This window comes from Mya arenaria, chromosome 12, assembly GCF_026914265.1.
Source record: "Mya arenaria isolate MELC-2E11 chromosome 12, ASM2691426v1".
Taxonomy (NCBI): Eukaryota; Metazoa; Mollusca; class Bivalvia; order Myida; family Myidae; genus Mya; species Mya arenaria.
Window position 1 is genome coordinate 990,882 of NC_069133.1, and position 20,671 is coordinate 1,011,552.

A 20,671-nucleotide genomic window follows, 5' to 3' on the forward strand; every position below is an offset into this window, starting at 1 on the left:
CAATCATCGGAATGGTTCAAACACATCTTGGTAATACCAAAGGGTCAGGAACAAATGCAGTTCGTTCAGTACTGTATGGAGCATGGTTTGTTCCAAATAATCATAAATGTATTTAAGTCACCTTTTATGTAGATCGAGTGTTGGAAAGTGGATTTAAGTATTATTTATGTCGAATTATGACTGTTTTAATAATTATGCTGACCAATAACAGCACGTGTGAGAGGTCAGAAAGGCATGAGAAAGAATCCCAGGGAATATAACAGTATGTATTTCAAACCATTTTATTCACTTTGTATTGTATGATGTTATTTTACAGGCTATCATACTTTCCTAGTTTGTCGTTTGGCTCATATTTTTCATAAATTTCTCCAAAATCGCAAACAATTCACTTATAAATTTTATGTAAAAAAATAATCTTCTATTATTTATTATAATCATGTGTGTTTACCACGTGATAAATTATGTCATATATGCTACGTCAGGAGGCAACATTTTGCTTAAAATGAAGATTTAAATCAAAGATAACTTTTCTTTTACAACACAATTTTAAATGAAAAGGGCAGTCTATGCCGCTTAAAGAGCCCTGCATTTGTTTTATTACCAAATTTGATAAAGGTATTAGTTTCATCAAACACTTCGACAAACCTGTTTCCAAAATCATGTTTGGCGAAGTGTTTAAAAAAACTAATCTCTCAATCAAACTCTGGTTAAAGACCGAAAGCGGCGTAGACTGCGTTATGTTTTATTTAAAATGGTGAAGAAATAGTGAAGTTATCTTTGTTTAAAGTCTTTTTCAAATCAAAATATTGCCTTCCATAAATAGCATTTATGGCACAATTTATCACGTGGTATACACACACTGTAAATAACTGCATCTACTAAACTTGATAATATATATTTTTGATCATTTTAAAGAAAGAAAGCCTCCTCTGGACCGCGTAGTCATTTTGGTCCTTCTGCTGTAGGTCGTTAAAATGTAGACTTTTATATACTTGCCAGTTCGACATACAATGCATACATTTAGTCACTTTTTAGGCTGACAACTTCATATTATAAAATAATGTTTGGATCCATTTGAGTGTGAAACATTAGTTGAACAATTCTTTTTAAACTTAACACATAGTTGATTATAACATGTTAGATTATTATAGTTATATTATGGTAAATTGCCTATAATACTATGACCGTGATAAGATATGTAAATATGTGTATAGTGTCTGTTGTAATTCTATAAAAATGGCCACATGCATACTTTTCATGTTGAACAATTGGCGTTTTGCTTAAAAATAGATGTATGTGTATGGGACTTTAATAAATAGTAAAAAATATAGTTACATGTAGGTAATTATAGAATTATAACGTGTAATGAATCAAAAGTATACACATAGAATACTATTTTAGTCAAAATGTATTAAATATACAAAATCTTTCTTTAAAAAACATAAACTCTTAACATGAGAGATACACTGAGTTAGAGCAGTTCATGACGAGGCCGACAATGTTGCGCCGATGCACCTAGCTCAATGCCTGTGGTGGTCAGTACTCTTCAACTGAAGCTAGAAGATACCGCACTGCTTCTTGTATGTCTGGTTAATGACAACCACGTCTGTCGCTCCTGGCTGAGGCCTGCAGCATAAGTCTACGCAGTATCTATGCCTGTTACAAAATAATTCAATCAATGGTATAATATATTTTAGACGATAAAATACGTTAAAATGTATATATCAATGTGTCAAGTTAAAATTATACACCATAAAAACGCTAAAAGTGAGTACGCTGACATAACATAACAAAACATTTAACGAGAGTGAACGTTGACATTTCTACAGTATCTCTTGTTTTGAAGTTTTCTTTTGAAATCATGCAATTAAAAGCATCTAATTATTTAATCGAGAACGCCACATCAAAACACTTGCAAGGAAAATTAATGGTATTTTGGGATAATTTCATAACAAATTGGTCAAGAGTGTGTACGTTGGCATGCCGTTTTTTGAAAATATTGTTTGAATGTTCTCAAAAAGTAAAACGTTCTAAAATTTAAGACAATACGCAAATGTTCGGTAAACTCAGTTATGAATGAGGGCGGTCGGAAGGCTAAGTATCGAATTTAGGAGTGAGTTAATATCGAAGAAATATGCAAACAACTTGCTATGTGCTCGTTTGCCATACTTCCTGTGTGGACGTTACCATGTGTGTGCACTCACTGTTGCCCTTAAGCTGTTTGACACTCAGATGTAAAAAAGTAGTTATCTGACGAAGTGTGGAGTCTGTTATTAACTATGTATTCGAGTGAATACTTTTCAAAATGTGCTTAACAACGTTATTAATCTGTTGGCCAAATTTTGATCCCTCCTTTTAAATACTTCATGTAATGGAACTCTAATTTATCATACTATTATCGATCTAAAGTCAAGCAAATTGTTATTATATTCCATGTAAATCACCCATTGTATATAAGAACGAATATGAGCATTACAACTCAGACCTAAACAATAATCATTAATTACTTAATAAATTAACCTCAGTGGAATGTACATATTTCCTTTGATAAAATGTTTTGATGCATGTTCTCCTTAGTAATACATTGTAATATATATTTTATATGTTTGTAATGTATTCTAGATGTAATACTAAGTGGTATATTGACTACTATTATATGTATTATCATGTTGATGGATGATGAACTGTATGTTGACATCGAACTATTCTATTCTATTATATTCTATTCTATTTATAGTTCAAATGGATAAACAGCTATTGACTAGAAAACAATAAACATCACATCAAACTAGTACATTCAGCATTTAACAATAGACACTTTGAAATATAACATTACACAATGGTATAATATTAACATTTTACTGTGATAATAGTATTCACGATAAACCATCACAAATAAACACAGAACCAGCGTAAGTTTAATACCATGTTAAAATGTGCATCGAACTATCCTGATAAATAAGGAAAGAGTTTGAGAAATTCGTTTTAGATTTGAACGACCTCTCTGCAATCTTGTTCTGAGAACGGTGCTTGTAGCTCCCCATTTAAGAATATTTTGTTAAATTATTCGTTTTTTTGTCTTCCTGATAGAAGGCAGACTCAGGATTATTTAAATCTTTGAACTAATGCACAAGCTCTGAAATGATACTTTTGATGAATTATTTTTAATATGTTTTTTATCAGATTGATATCATTATCGATTTCATCATTGTTGATCTAATTTCATGAAATTCGCTATTTCGTGTGGAAATAATTCCTTTCGCTTTTTAGTGCATTCTATATTTCTATATCAATACATTTAATATTGTTATTACTTGCCTTTGAGAAAGTATTTCTATGTTGTAAATTGTCGTGAATTCTTTTAAACAACAGGTCACAAACATTTGCTATTTTTCTCATAAAACATATATTTACGATATCTTTTAAGTTCTCAATGTTTCTGACATTTTGTATTGTAGTTGTTCAAAAAGGTAAGAAAATCATCATTAAGAATTGAATATTTCAAACTTTTCATCGCCCTATGTTTAATAAAGTTTTTTGCTATTTGAAGAATATTCCCTAATTTAAATGCCATTAAAATAACTTATTTAACGTGACCTTTACAACATCTGGCTCTATATAATGAAGAGCATTTCGCTCTTTCCCCAAATGCAGTCTATCAATGATAAGGTGGAATAGAGAAATCGTTTAAGTCATTACTCTAAATTGTAAAGATGATTGTATTCGAAAAGCCATAACTTTTTTTGTATTTTATTGCCGAGCGGTTTAAGTGAAGTATTTTGGTTTTGAAATGATCGAACCATAATGCCCTTTACAATGTAAAATTACCACCACTGAATTTAATACACTTATTCTCAATACATGAAAAATGCCCCTTCATATCAAGATGAAAACGGTACACATATTATATTTATCAATGTAGCACCTATTCATTTAAAGAAAATAAATTGTCCCTATCATTTGTGCAGAGGTTTTATTCAAATGGTAATACTATATTTATCCACTTGAATACTACTTTGTCCTATACATACTTATGAAACGGCCTTCTAACCTTTTGCCAATTGTTCATGTGAAATCCATCGTTGTGAACTTGTTATATATAAACTCCACAACGCGTAGATTTCTATTTTGAATGTTAGGTTTCTGAAACCTATATAAAACACTACTTGAAATAAAATGATTTGCATAGTTTTATTTAAATGAGCTTTTCAAACTCCCATGCTGCGCATAAAGTTCAGTTTTGAAAGTGATAAATTATGTTACCTTAACTGTATTATATTTGGTACCTTAAAGGATAATTTACAAATGGAGAAGAAGATCTAGACCCACTGGTATTTTGTGATAATGAATAGTGCTATACACATTACATGTTATTGGCTATATATCATGTCAAACCTTTCAAGTACACATTTCAGAAGGTAGTACTTATGGACAGATATTTTTATATACTCAACTCAACTCAACTACTAGTATACTTTATTGTAAATAAAGGCCTCCGGCCCAGAATACAACATAACATTGTAAATAGTATATTATTTAAATAGTGCCCCCTTTCTATATCGATTATCTATCGGTTTTCAATAGCAATCATTATTTTTGAAACATAGTATGCTACTTGCTTTAAAGTGTATGCATCTTGGGAACTCATTAAGTTAATAAATGTTGAATGACATGTCTGACTATATATTACTTTAGAGTTACTTTGATGATCGGCCATGCATATAAAGAATCTAATTATTGCCCAGCAACTTGGTGTATAATGACAATAAACATCAAAACTATCACCATACTTCTGCCTAAGTAAACTTTCAAACAGAAGCAGCTAAATTTCTAGCTGTTTCTGTCTTAATTTTATCGCATTATACACTTAAATGTTTAGCTATATTTCGTTATTGTTATTTCTTCTTTTCGGACATCAAGCCATATTCGGCCAATTATACAATTTAAACAGTATTTATTTTTAAGTTCTAAGCCGTAAAATACGGCAAAACGTGATATTCAGACTCAACAGAAATTTGTGCACAAAGTGTACATTTTCTAGCGTCTTTACTTACATTGGCTAAAATAATAATCTTGTCCAATTGGTTTCATTTTCATCACATTGTTTAAAACAACATCTTGTTAAATAACGAGAGTATTCCATTTTGGTTTGAGATGTAAGTTCATCATTGCAGGTTTGAACACACTGGTATCTTATTCCTTGTTTAATAATTGTATCCTAAAATAATAATACATTTCCATTACCAAGGCAGTTTTACAGATTTAAATAGATCCCACATAATTATGTATATGTTGAAGTTCATTTTTTGCCATCTACAGAAAATAGAGTGGGCGTTTCTCGGCCGCATAGCCCGCTTGATTTCATGCATTGATTTCTTACAATGTTGGTGTCTGTTGGTGCATTCGTCAGAATCAATCTACGTAAAATTAATGAACAGAACATTTGAAGAATCCTCGATTGCCATTGGCTAACACAAAAATGCAAAACCAAGTATAGGCTGCCATTTACTACTGACACGAGTTTCAAAAGTAAGCATTGGTCTTCAAAGACAATATTTAAACAAATAAAAAATTTGTTGAAGATTTATACCTTTCAGCATCTTAGTTTAAACACTCCTAATGATTTGCCACACTTTAGTTCGTAATATTGCTTTCGTAAAAAGTGCATTTTTACAAGTAATGAAAGAGTTCCTTTAATATGTTTATTATATATTATTATTATTATTATTATTATTATTATTATTATTATATCACAGACTTTAGACAGTACTTGAACTAATGGTTATTTACTAAGTACATATTGCATCACTGGTTGGCACGGTGAAAACTTGAAGTTATATCAATTGAAATTAATTGTTTACCAGTATTATCTTGTTACTAAAGGTTTTTTTTTGGAATAGTCTTCCAAAACAGATATTTCATTCATGTGACTTTCATGATATAATATGTTCATGCTGTATTTGTTATAACTGCAACAGTCTGTATGAAAATGCGATTTCGCAGTTAAATTCCTTCATTATTTGCTCACCAGAAATACTTTTTGATTTACGAGGGTGTAATTTTACAGCAAGCAAGACAACACAAAACAAACCGTACCTATTCCAACTGCATAAAGTGATTACAAGCAAAATCAATGCTTATTTGCATTTTTAGAATAAGCCCCAACAAAGTCTAACAAGCACATAACAACATAAATAAAGGGGAGATGCCCTTTGGGCCGTTAAATGTATGGTTCTTGAACTTGGCACAACAACCTATTAACATTGAACAAATCTTCATGCCTTAAATAATTATGAAATATTACTGCTTGTCAATGGACGCAACTAAGGAACAACCGGTCGAGGTTAAAATGTACAAGGTCAACTTGACCATCATTTAATCCTTCCTGTTTGATTCACTTTTAAACAAAACATTTTTAAATTTTACTGAAAAGGCAATTCATTTTCATAAAAACATGTCATGCCAATGAAGATAATTTGGGACCAATGGGCAACAGAGTTATGGTTTTTGAAAAGTGCTAGAACTTTTACCTGCTATAATTTAAAATTTCATTACACAAGTTTCCATATAGAGTGCTGAAAAACATGTTTCTGTTGCAAGGGCGACAATTTGGAAACATGTGGCGGCATGGTTCTCATATAAATAATAAGTCCGCACTGTGATTTTTAATCATTTAAATTTAATTGCAAATCAAATCATATTGTTATTGTGGTCAAATGTTTGATGTTCAAGTTGATATCCTGAAAGGTTTAAACTTTTTTGGAGGGGATAAGGGGGGGGGGTCGATGGACGGAGAAGAAACAGACACAAAAACAGATAGACGGACAGGATAATAACCGTAAGGAAGTAAGGCCAACCCCAATGTTTCTGGACCTTTATTATTCAATCACATACATAATAATGTCTGCACTCTACAAAACATGCATGATACATTTTTATTTGTGGAATGTATAGGGTTCATAGTGTCAACTATTTTAAGCAACAGATGCATGTTGCAGAAATGTAATGATTGTATTTTAAGTTTTGGACTTTTAGAGATACTTCTTGTTGACACTAGTCTGGTAATTAATTCTGCGCGCACATATAAGCTGAATTATGGTTTGACTCTGTCACATCCAGAAAAGTGTTGCTGACGAAAAGGGGAACTGTACCCAACCGTTTGGAAAGCGATGACTACTCGTTAAGAAGGAAAGTCTTCCCTTTATAGCCACCTCTCTGGAACTTTATCAGTAGCGGACAATACAGATATGTCTTCATCCAAGAAAGTCCCATGCCCAATGACCACTGAAAAAAATAAGATCTGCAGCGTTGCTCTAGTTAAAACCGAATTTATGCTATCAGGAAAAACATAGAAAGCCCCAGTAAGCAATGGTCTTTAATGACACATTGGATCGGGTAAAACCATTTTGATGCGACGATCTGACTTAAGTAGTAAATGATCATTGTGAAATTCCTATTGAGACATTATGTAAGGATATATTAGGAGTGCGGTAAGTAAATAAGTATAAGAACTAACTTAAATCCTAACACTAGTTGTTATTAACTCAGTTTTTGTGTGATTAACTTATCATTATTTTAATCATGTTAGATGAATGTTCCTTCATTTCCTGTCTTTGTGGACGAAAACTAAAATAAGATCAAAGACGTAAACGTATTTATAGATAATATGCTTGTCCTCGTGTCTCCACTAATGGGATCGCCGAGAAAATATTTATTAAAATAATAAGAAAGCTGCATTTCGATATCCGTATATATTATTAACCACGCTTTAACGAAACGAGACAACATGTTGTTTATGGCATCATGGAGATGAACAATTCTACACCTTTTTAAAGGAGATGAAATTATCCTGAATGGTAAATTGGTAAATATAGGCCGTAACGAATGACAGTGAACTAACGCTGACATACATGTATTTATTTTGGTGAGATTTTGTTCTGAAAAAATCAAACCTAAATTACTCTTTTTGATAAATTATTTATGGCGGTTTTAATAGCTACATGTATAACGTTTTGCGTGAATCTGAGAAAGTGTTCTCTCGCCCCCCCCCCCCCCCCCCCCCGCCAAAACAAAAGCAACAAAACAAACACAGCAGCTTAGTGTTCAAGCTCATGCCCCTGCCAATGGGATTGCAGAAAATATTCACATGCAACCATTTAAAAGAGCTCTTACAACTCAGATTACAACCGCAAAATTTCCCTTTAGTTATGCACTTGCTATTGCAAAGGCATTCGCAGGGCATTTTCCGCTGAACACTAAGAAAGGCAGCATTTATTTTGGTATTCTTAGTATCCTTTGGTATTCTAAACAATAGCCACTTAATTGGTCAGAAGACCAAACATAAACAATACTTACTTATTACTAATTTTGAAGTCATCACTATGTATTGTGTTATAAAAGCAATATCATTTAAGTTTGTGTGAATGCTGAGAGGTTGATGTGAAGTGTTTTGTGGGCTTTGTTTAATATTCAAGTGATCAAACTATCGCATTTCACTATATAGAAGTACAGACACTGAAATGAATACTTGTGGCAAGAGTGTGCACGTTTTGCATGAAAAATAAGAGATGAAATCGGCACATTTCTCATTATATGTTGCATTCAAATAAAGCGTCAATACGTTACAAACAAATAACGACATATAAAAAGAAAAATACAGGGCAATTATACTTACAAAAGGAAAATAATAATTGCTTTGCAAAGTATCAGACCACTTTCATTCAAATCTTAACAGGACTATATTTATATAGACCTTTCTAACCTTATGCAAGTTATAAATATGAAACCCATTCTCACGAACTATATATATTCCACAACTCTTTTGTTTATTTTATATTCATTTTAAAAGAACCAAAGATAAACAACCCTGCTTTATGTACAATGTCAGCATAATGACTGGAATGACGCTAATGAATGGATGAATATAGGGTTCACATTATCTGTTTTATAGTTGAAAATTAAAGCGATAAATACAACAGGACAATAGAAAACAGATCTCGACCCTATGGTAGATTTTGATAAATGATTATTTAAGGAATATTTACACCTCAACTTCCATTCCTTAAGCACAAGGACGCCTTGGAAGACACAATATTCGAAACGAAAAATGACTCCACAGAACTTTCGCCATATTAAAGGGCAAACTTTATTTCAACCATCATAAAGCTGAAAACACATGCAAAAGCAAGAAATCTAAAATATGTCTCGGCATTATCTCGACCGATGCAATTATCAATATAATACTAAAAACTTTTCAAAGGTTAACATCTGATTGGACTTCTACACCCAACATTCCGACATACTAAACTCCCCTTTGTGGACTTGGGCCTTTAAGTGACAGTTTTATGGGACACATGTACTGTTTTTCGGGATAGTTTTCACAATGGTAAAGGTATATCACATGGCCTATTGTTTCCGCAATTGATAGGCAAAACAAGCATAAGGATGCATGGTAAAACAGTACCATTATGTACTCCTTACAACGGATTTAAATCCTATCCACTATCATTCACTTTTAGCGCAGATCATACCCGACAGCAACGCCGCTAATCCGCATCGCCATCACAAGAGCAACAGCGCCACCAGTTTGATACAATTTTATGAGCGTATTTTTTTTGTTAAGAAGAGCTTGTGAGTTTTGATGTGTTTTATTTGCGTGCCCTGGTATGTTCTTAATGCGTTTATTTGCACCAAAGTAAAGTTAAATAGCTAGTAGATATCAAAATATGCAAAGTCCTATAATCGGGAGAAAAGCTCCTGGCGCTACAGTTTGAGCAATATTGAATCGAAGCCAAAGTGTAGTGTTCTAACACGGTACAACATTCTACGATTTTCGAAATGATTCCATTTAATTAAAATATCAGATAAAATATAAGTCAATGTTATGTGTGTACAAATAAACAAAAGGCACAGCTGCACCACGGAAGTATCGGCAGCTCATTGTCTTTGCACACCGATAAGTGATGGAGCTTGCGTCTAGCAGGGATGCATATGTACACGCACGAATATGGTGAATGCACAGGTAATGCAGACTGCAACTGGAGACAAATACATAAAAGTGATGAAGTAAGGTGAGGACGAACAGAGACAGCATTGTCCTTTCCCTCAAAATCGTAAGTCTTCAACGGAAAGCTTCTTTTCAAGATATTTTCTGGTTTATTTTCATATTCAACAACCTGAAGGAATAATAGACTGACGTACGTAAAGATGTTGCTTTTGGAAGAAAAACTCGTGTGTTCACATATTATATAACTATATATATCGTTTACATTAACGTAAGGAATTTACTGTATGCACTTGCACAATTTCTTGGAATTTGAAAACATAACATTATAAAAAAGGAAGAAATAAAACGGCATGTTTAATAAAACTTGAACATGTGGTAGTTGGGTGGGCCATTGATTGTAGTAAACTGGTATTGTCAGACAATGATTTGAACAGAGCGGCTAGCAGCTGTCTGACACGTAATGAATCATGGTCTCTTAATATATTATTATTAGTCAAGCCAAGTTAAATCAAATTTCTCATTTGAATTTAACGTGTTTCCAACTATATAACTTAGATCTTAGTATAAAACAATGTTGAAGTTGCTGTATTGTAACAATTTGTATTTCAAAATCATATGTTAACGAAAATACAAGAAAATAAAATAAAGGAACGTCGTGAATATATTTGTTTAAAGAGTGCTAGTTTCCTAGGCCGATACTTATTTACCAGCAAATAATTTGGACAGAGATGCTAGCTTTAGTGTCCCCGTTGCATTACCTTGACACGTGTTAAACAGAGCTTCGGAAGATCGTCTGTAACGACTCTCGGTCGACAGTGTCATGGGGTTTGGAACACAACTTATTTTCATGTTATTGAAATACTATATTTCAATTAATCTTGGCAAATAACTTTCATTTTAATTACTGTATGAGTTGTGGGTCAATGATGTGTGGTAGACATGGTTGATTGAAAATAGGTTCGCATCGTCACATGTCTGTTGAATACTGATAAGGAACTGCTTGGAATTTCATTGAAAAGGTATTTGCATTTATGCACGAAACATCTGGTATTTTTCATGTATCAATCAAAGAATATGACTCTAACAAATCACTAAGGCAACATTTATATTAAAATACATTCATGGACGATTGTTTACCCTGTTAACGCACACGTTTTTAAACACATTTTGGTTTTTAATATGATAAATATACTTTTTAGAGTATTACAGTAGTAAAATATTAAACCGTATATTTTCACAGCATTTCATCGAGTCCTTTACTTAAGACATATTTTCAATTGTAGGATTGCGGACCATTTCATCAGCAGATCTGTACAAATCAAAGATATTAAAGTATTGAAAGATTGATGCAAAATATTGGAGAGTAAATGCCTTTTATAGCAAGAGGATCAGTTATCAAAAGGCAAAAATCGACAGCTATTAAAGCTCTATCTTAAACTTCTTTAGTTATCGTCAAAATCTTTCAAACGACCTTTTCCTTGGATTTTTTTTTTGTTATCTTTTTATAGGGGCATTTGCAGCTAGACACTCAATGAGATGCATATAACGACACAAACCAAGCAATAGAGATAATATTAACATTAACACATCCTTGTCAAATGTTTTGGCATGATTGTCTGTCAGTCTGTCCGTCACACATTTGGGTCGCTCGTAACTCCAAAAGTATATAAGTCAGAATGATGATTTTTTGCAGGAATGGTAAGTACATGCAGCATGTAATGTTGTGCGGCTTTTGTGTCTAACTGCACCATGTCACTATGGCCATTCACTAAAGCCTATGGAGCATACAATATTGTGTCGCACGTATCTCCAACAGTATATCTGCCAAAATTATGAATCTTTACAGGAATGGTAAGTAGCATGTAATGTTGTGCACATTTTGTGTTTTGCTTGCACTGTGTCATGAGAGAGCTATGGCCATTCACTTAAGCCTAAAGAGCATGCGATATTGTGTAGCACGTATCGAAGAAAGAACATCAGCCAGAGTAATAAAATCGTTACTTATCGTCATTAATGTGCATCAGCATGTGAAATGGGGGTTTTATGAGTTTCTCTGCCCAAACCATACAGTTTTATGGGCATTGACTAAGTTTAAAAAGACTATAAAGTCGTAAGTTACTACATAAGTATGTAGCCAGAGTGATGAAACTTGAAAGTTGTGCACTTTGGATTTTGCGTGTTGCTTCACGGAATAAATGCAGAGTTATTGCCCTTGACTTAGTTAAAATTAGCCTAAAGCGCAACCGTCCTTCACTAAATCTTCTGTTGGGCGTATCTCCAAATTTTAAGTATATTAACCAGAGTAATGAAACTTACCAGAAATGTTAAGCAGCATGTTCAGTAGTGCACCTAGTAGTTTTGTGATCAGCTGTCATTGTGTGGGAACGGACACCGGATATAGCTCAAAAAGTGATAAGTAAACAATCACAATTATGCAGTTGTTTTTCTTTACCAGAGGTAAGATCTTGCTGTGTTAACGCATAACTACCGTATCCACAAAAGAAACAAGTGTTTGAACTAATAGCTGAATGCTAAATTTGGCCTATGGTGTACTTTAAAGTGCTTACGATTTAGCAGACCTCGTAAAATGTTTCTTCAAATCTGAGATGATCTCCTCAAAACATACAGAATTTCGACAAGTATTGTTATTTTTAGGAAATAAATCGAATAAATAAAAAATCTGAATCGAAGGATTTTACAAGCATAAGCTCAACTTTTTATTGTCAGAAATGGCAATGTAACTTTTAAACTGTTAAAAATATGCCCTTAGAAATGTTCACAGTACTGTCCTGGGGATAGCCGTATTATGTACTGGGGATAGTTTCAAAGTTGAGAAATGTGTGTCCTGGTGATAACATGTAAAATGGGACAAAAATTTATAGTAACACTGTTAATATACCATATACATGTATACGTCTATTTCGAACTTTCAAATAATCTGAAAAAGTGAGACTACAATTTGATAAGAAATTATTGAGCAAACTTTAGTTAACAATGAGTTTGATCCATGCTCTCCTAAATGAACGTATATATGCAAGCTGCGTAAATATCAGGGTTGGTCACAATACATTCTTTCTCACTGAAGTGAACGAGCAGAGACCATTATTCTGTTTTAAGTAATACCAACATCGACCCAAGCTTAGGAAAAAGCTTTACGTGTTCCAAATTTGATAACAATATCTCATTCCCTACTGATGAGTTTCTGTGTGCAAAAACGTACCTACTTGATTTACAAAGCAATACTATATATATATGAATAGCAAACACCACATAAATTCTACGGCCATATGTTTTGTGTTACTCAATAAATCAGATTACCGGCGTATTTCAAATATTTAGATATTGATGCTTGTGAAAAACACATCATGTTTAACTAATATGTATGAATGAAACAGTTTTAAGTGCATACAGATACAGAAAACAAGAACATGCTTTTGCTCCCATCCCTCGATATGGACAACATCGAACAATTTCCCTCGAGCTCGCGTATAGGTAAATAGCCGTTATCATTATCACAGCCTCGTTATTCTAAATACATCGTTACTATCATCAGTCCACTTAATAACTATCCCCTGTGCAGTTATTGATTTGCTTCATCCATCCTCAGTACACTGCCAGGGCATCAAAAGGTATGAATATCTTCGTAACAACAAAATATATCATATTAATATTTTACACATTACTAGATTATGTAATTACAATGAAATCGCTCGATTCAGTTTTTATTTTTATGTTAAATTTATTGATTTTTGTTTGAAATCGTACCACATAAATGAACATTTGTGAGCGATCATGCAACTTTCGGCGAGAATTGGGCTATTATACAAAAGAGGAGACACATTTCCATCCTAGTCGTATATTGCACAGTATCAAGTAATTCAAATTCTTCGATTTTGTTAAATATATCACCATAAAATACAAAAAAAATGATAGAAAACTGTCCATGTGTCAAAATCAAACGCTTATCGATTTATCACTTTTTGAGCTATATCCGGTGTCCGTTCCCACACAGTGAATGTTATAACTAAAAAGTTAGTTGAAAACCATCCGTCCGTCACACATTTGTGTCGCGCGTTTCTCCAAAAGTTTTTGAGCTACAGCAATGGTATTTTATAACACTGTTTATTAGCATCTGGGATTTTGTATACATGCTGAACTTCGGTTATAGCAGAGTTATGGGCATCAATGTAATTATCAGTTTGTGGTGCTGTACACCCGGGGTTCCGCTTGTGGTAGCCCAGATACATCAGAGTTATGGGTCTTTACGTAGTCATACTTGTATTAAGAGGTGTTAAGTTTGTGTTTTGCATATACTGATGAATTTATAGTAACTATTCTATAATAAACATCTAGTTGTTTTCAAATATGTAAGTTAAAACATGTGATAATTTATGGTGAGGAATCAGACCGTAAATAACTATATGTCTGCACTTAGCATAAAGATCCAGAAAAATAGAATAAGACCCCCTTCATCCCCGGGTGACGTCTCAAACGTGTGATAAATAGTTCAGATAATTGATTTGTACTACAAATATCGAGACAATTAGCACATTTAGTATTAACTGTCGACTTCAAACTTCTCATATAATTGAATTGTATGCTTGCCAATCGGATCCATTACGACTCTGAAATCAGTAGCACTATCGCTCGAAACCCGCGACGCTATCGACCGAAACTCGTTACACTTTAGAACGAAACCTGAAACGCTATCGACCGAAACTGGTTACACGTTAGAACGAAACCTGTGACGCTTTCGACCGAAACTCGTTACACGTTAGAACGAAACATGTGACACTATCGACAGAAACTCGTTACACGTTAGAACGAAACCTGGGACGCTATCGTGTGACGCTATCGACCGAAACTTGTTACACGTTAGAACGAAACCTGTGATACTATCGACCGAAACTCGTTACACTTAAGAACAAAACCTGTGACACTATCGACCGAAACTCGTTATACTTTATAACAAAACCTGTGACATTATCGAGCGAAACTCGTTACACGTTAGAACGAAACCTGGGACGCTATCGACCGAAACTCGTAACACGTTAGAACGAAACCTGGGACGCTATCGACCGAAACTCGTAACACGTTAGAACGAAACCTGTGACGCTATCGTGTGACGCTATCGACCGAAACTCGTTACGCGTTAGAACGAAACCTGTGACACTATCGACCGAAACTCGTTACACTTAAGAACAATTAAAACCTGTGACACTATCGACCGAAACTCGTTACACTTTATAACAAAACCTGTGACGCTATCGACCGAAACTCGTTACACTTTATAACAAAACCTGTGACACTATCGAGCGAAACCGTGACATTACCAACCGAAATCCATGAAAATATCGTCCGAAATCCGTTACACTATCGACCGAAAGGGGTGAAAATATCGATCGAAATCCGTGACAAAGGATCTTCCGTAACCCTTCCGTACGCTGCAATGTTTTGTCTGATTATTTCAAATAACAAATTTATTAAATTAAATAATAACATGATTACATCTAGTGCTGTATAGTCAAAGGCACTTACATGTGACGCCATGCCGAATGTTAAGGACCGTGCGGCAATCAGAAATAAGAACAGTTGCTGAATATTAAGATATAGCAATACTACATTTATGAAGCTAATATAGTAACGAAACAGGGTTGGATGTACATTGTAAACATACTCCTTAAGTTAGGATGTATTCATTGTGTAAGTTTTATTCCTACGGGTACTTTCTCCAATTACCTTTTGCATTATCTTACAGAAGTTGAATTCATGATGTTGTCCAGTATGGCTGATGTTTGTTGAAGGAGAGTATGCAACCGCGAACTTCCAAGTTTTATTCAGTTATAAATTTGTTCTTCTTAAGCACCCAACGACCATTATATAGACGAATTAAAAAGACACGCATCATACTTCAGACACATAAATAAAATAGAAAGCCATTAAGTAATGCCTTGTTAAATGTCACATTATATCGGGTAGAATCGTTTAAATGGCATAAACATACAGCCTTTCACCTTCAATTATTATTGTGATCTTCCAATTGCGACATGATGTAAGGATATTGAAGAACATGGTAAGTGTATAAACCAATAGCTTTATTTACAAACTGTCTGATGTGTTTGGATATATTTATCATTGTTTTAGGACTCGCCCAAATGCATTTATTTAAACAAGTAAGTTCCCTTTCACATAATTATCGTTTTACAGGTGTTTTTTCTTCGGCTCCTTGTTTGTTTGATGATTATTGAACAATGAACAAAGAATTCAGTATAAAATTTACAATTCGATTTCGAAAGGTGTTAATGAAGTTCATGTAAAAAAGAGATGTTTGTATCTATTGTTTCTTGAGGAAAAAATCATATTTAAAACTATGGGAAATATTTTTTTTTCAAATTATTCGCCAATTAATTTTAAATTGATCTGCCTTTCATTTGCCTTACTTGTAGCTTAAATTGTGAACATATTGGTCGTTCATATTGTAGGTGTACGGCTATATATTGTCCTGTCAGTGTATATTCATATAGGAAGTACACGGATAATTTTCGTAAGAGATGACATTCTCATGTAAATAAACATGCATGATAGGTGACACAAGACTTATTATGTAAATACTGACAAGAAGCAAGATACAAGGAATTTATTTCACGTCGGATATACATAAAATACAACACTAGTTCGCAGACATTAGTATTGCTTCATTTACTGTTTCTTTCGGAAACTCGTGTTCATTGATAGAATCAGTATAGGTCAGTCAGGCGGATTTCTGTCAGTAATGAAATGTTATTTGAACAAGTATATACGTTTTCATTTATTTACATTTTTCGTTTGTCTAGCTGCGCATGACTTTAACGATTAATATTCATATAGACCTCAAAATAAACAAAAACCTTTACATTCACAACCAAATTAATTGTATAAACCTTGACTATTTTTTTCCTTCCAGTGCATCTTTTAGTGAACATTATATTATCTAAATGCCATATCGCAAATAACTGCTTCAGGATCTTTATTGAATTCCGTAATGTTGAAGGATATTTAAGAGTTTCTCGCTCGTTCCCCAAAATATAGCCTACTAATAATTAAGTGTAATGGAAATAAAACGTTTAAAGTCATAATATCACATTGTAAAGATGTTTGTATTCGAAAAGCCACACAATTATTTACTTTATTGCTGTGCGGTTTATTTGAAGTGTTTTGTGGTCTGGGTATTTTATTTACAAAGGCTCGAACCTTAGCACATTAACTATACCTATTAAATTACAACTACTGAAGTTAATTGACTTATTTTCAAAACATGACAAACCCATTTTGCATAAGTTGAAATCGTTGCCATTATTATAGTTTCCATGCAGCAGCAATTTATTCAAAGAAAATAAACAGTTTTTAAATTCAACTTACAAAACGGAACTTATGAAATTATGTATCTTTTTGAAAGAATCCCTTAGAATAAGATCAATCTTACTTAATGTCAGAACTGAATTACATTTTTAAGACCATGTTCACCTTCTCATTGATTGATTATTTATTTTTACTTCATTTACGTAGTTTGTAATGTGTATATATTATTGTTTGTTTATTGTCAAGGCTCACACACGTTGACCTGTAGGTGTAATGACGATGTACTATATTTGATAGTTTATTACTATGTGCATGGCAATATATTGCCTGTCTGCCTGTCTGTCATAAGCAATTACTGTATTATTTGTGGTGAAAGATCAATTGCGTAATTGCGAGTGGTTTTCGATATTGCTAAAGATGCACTCTTATTCCCAGATAAGATTTACCATAATTCATACAATTGTTTTAATATACCAGAAGTGTACCGAGCTTAATTTGAACGAAAGGTGCAGACCAACACGGTGTTTCTAGCAAAGTACTTATATTTGCACTAAATCTTTTAGCACTCAACAATCATATAATATTTTTACGTTTTCAGCTACTAAATACATGGTTACAATATTGTGATTAATATTTATCATAAAATGCAATATTTAGTAAGTAGTTAAAGGTTTATCACTCAAAATATATGCTTGTTATACATATGTATGTATTGATTTTGAATAAGAGTGTCAATTTAAAATATTAAATTATTCAATTTAATGTGATTTTGACAGACTAAGTTTTGCGTTTTAAATAAGTTCCAAGTATGAATGCATTGTAACTATGTAATTATACGTTACAATTCAGTTTTAATTCATTTCACTGGTGCGGTGTATTAAAAAGTCAACTTTTATACACACTTTACATTTAAATGCAAATTAGTGAAAGTAGTCTTACTAAATTTTATACTATGACATACAATTATTTTTGGAATAACTAAATGGATGTACGTTTTATATACAATGTCCGTATATACTTGGCAACTGAAAATATAGATACAAAACGGAAAAAATAAGGAAACTGCATATTTTTTGATGAATGATAAGGCTATCCAATGTGTAACTTATCGGCTATGTCGTGTCAAAGATTTCAAACAGTCAATTTAGAAATAAGTTGTATGGATATTTCATATTATCATTGTACCCCGTGAAAGTGAATTTAGATTACATTCATTGCACAAGATCGATACAATTTTATTGGACATGGATATTTTGTTTTGATTATGCATGGTAAATATTGGTAAAATACCAACACAATCCTTCCAAATTTAGATTGTTCCTTCTACAGAACAATTCATTTACAATTTGTCTTTCTGATGTTGTCATATTACTCATTGCAAGTCAAGGCTTGTTAAAAATTAAACCATTTATTTGTTACGTTCAGATTCGTGACTCCGGCAATGGTATCACCGGACAGACGCACGTTTAATCATTTACAGCTCTGACAACAGAAAATCTATGTTGTCTATTACAGCCGCCAGAATTCCATTTCTTATCAAAAACAACCGCCTTATTTCCATTTAGTCATTTATTGGTTTGATATAGCGAGTTTTTAAGAAGCTCACGCTCTGGCTAATATAGAGACATTGGAACGGCATTTCGCGACAAACACGTAGAAATATAGACTATGGTTTAGATATAAACAGCTATACTTCTGACTTTATTTATTGTTTAAGTTGCAATTTGGAAAGGTTTTTCCAAATAGCAACTTGAGCATAGCTGTATCGGCATACTCAAGATGTATTGACATGTGTGTCACTAACGATACCATCGCTCCAGTTGCATATCATTCTGCATGCCCCTCGTAACGCGATGAGTTCATTGATTTGTTTTGCTTCTTCATTATAGGAACTCATATAAGTATACTAATGAGTGTTATAGTAAAGGTGTTGAATCTTTAGAAAAGATACACGGCCATGGTAATCCAGCGAAATGACCAGTGCCCGAATGGTTTGAATGTTCGATTTGTACTAGAGATTGTTTTTGGTTTAATTGTTGTTGGGTAATTAGTTTAAACAATATATATTTTTCAACGATTGTGAAGAAATTTATGATAACTAATATAGAGAGTGAGGTCTCGTCCGGCTTGGTGACCACTAACCAAACTCAAATGTTGGGTAATTGAGTCAGTTTTAAAAAAAGAATTGAAACTAATATCATAACCATGCACTTGAGTATTGCAATGTGTCACCAAACACGTGTAATTTTGAATACAGAAATGTTTTAACTCTTAAAAAGGTCACGAAACGCCATGTGCTGTTAGATTTATTGTAGGGCTTCAATACATATGACCAACAGGACTTGAGATCTTGAGAACATTAGTTTAGACTATAATGATCGACATTGAAGGTTTGCCAGTATGAATATGGCTTGCAACTATACGCTCTTATAAATATAAAATATTATTATGAAATAGATATAGAACACACGATTAGTACGTAATGGAAACAAGATAACCCTTATAATTCTTTCAGTTGACTAGACACAGATTCATTCTTTATCTATATAGTAAACAATTGGACTAAGCAGTTTGCTCTATTTCTATAGCGACCCGAAATGCCGCTTTTGTTAAGTAGGTTTCAACGCAAGGTAGGAAAACAAAGCAGGACAGTATTATGAATCCGTTACGCAGTGATCTCCCCTGACAAGAAGAATTTCTCTGCACCTTGAGTAAGTATAGCTGTAATTCAGCTATTTAAACTGTACATTTTTTCTTGGGATAGTTATTTATCATGCATTGAGGTTAAAATTCCATAAAATTTTAATATTAAAGATATTTTACAATATTAACCGATTGTAAATGTATGGAGGCAGTGATTACTGCACTGCATGGGAAGTTACACTGCGTGGGGAAAACCCATTCTCGGGCAAATATAATTCTTCAACTTTTAAACAATCAGAGATCTAAAGAGCATTTTTCCGATACCGATATTTTATTTGACTAATTGTACAATGATCAATGGGATTTTTTTAAATTTCTGTTTTTAGTTAATAATGACAAATGGTAATTTTTATTTTATTTAGTTAATTTCTGTGAATTTCACAGGAAGGCAGGGTGATTTCAAAAGGTCTAACGGCCAAAACATCTTCGATATGATTTCATTTGATATGCTTTCATGAGAAACCGTAAAAATAATTCTTACAAAACTTCATACGATTATGTTTCTATTTAATACTTAAATATGAGTTTGTTTTTGAATCACACAAACGATGGCTAATCATATATCAACGTTTAAATATTTTGAAAGTTTTTTCATGTGTTGTATGAAGGTAAATGCGAGATGAT

The 20,671-nt window shown here is 33.0% G+C and overlaps 1 protein-coding gene across 2 annotated transcripts in view; it reads left to right on the top strand.

Annotated features, from left to right (window-relative positions):
• Window positions 1-211: 211 nt before the first annotated feature.
• Window positions 212-20,671, top strand: part of LOC128210194 (receptor-type guanylate cyclase Gyc76C-like) — a 190,282-nt gene continuing 169,822 nt past the window's right edge. The window contains exon 1 of one of the 2 annotated variants that reach the window (XM_052914372.1): window positions 212-262. The gene's annotated coding sequence lies outside the window, so the exon portion shown is untranslated. Of the gene's footprint in view, window positions 263-15,984; window positions 16,080-20,671 lie in introns of those variants that run through there. The other variant, XM_052914371.1, reaches the window with a different exon arrangement.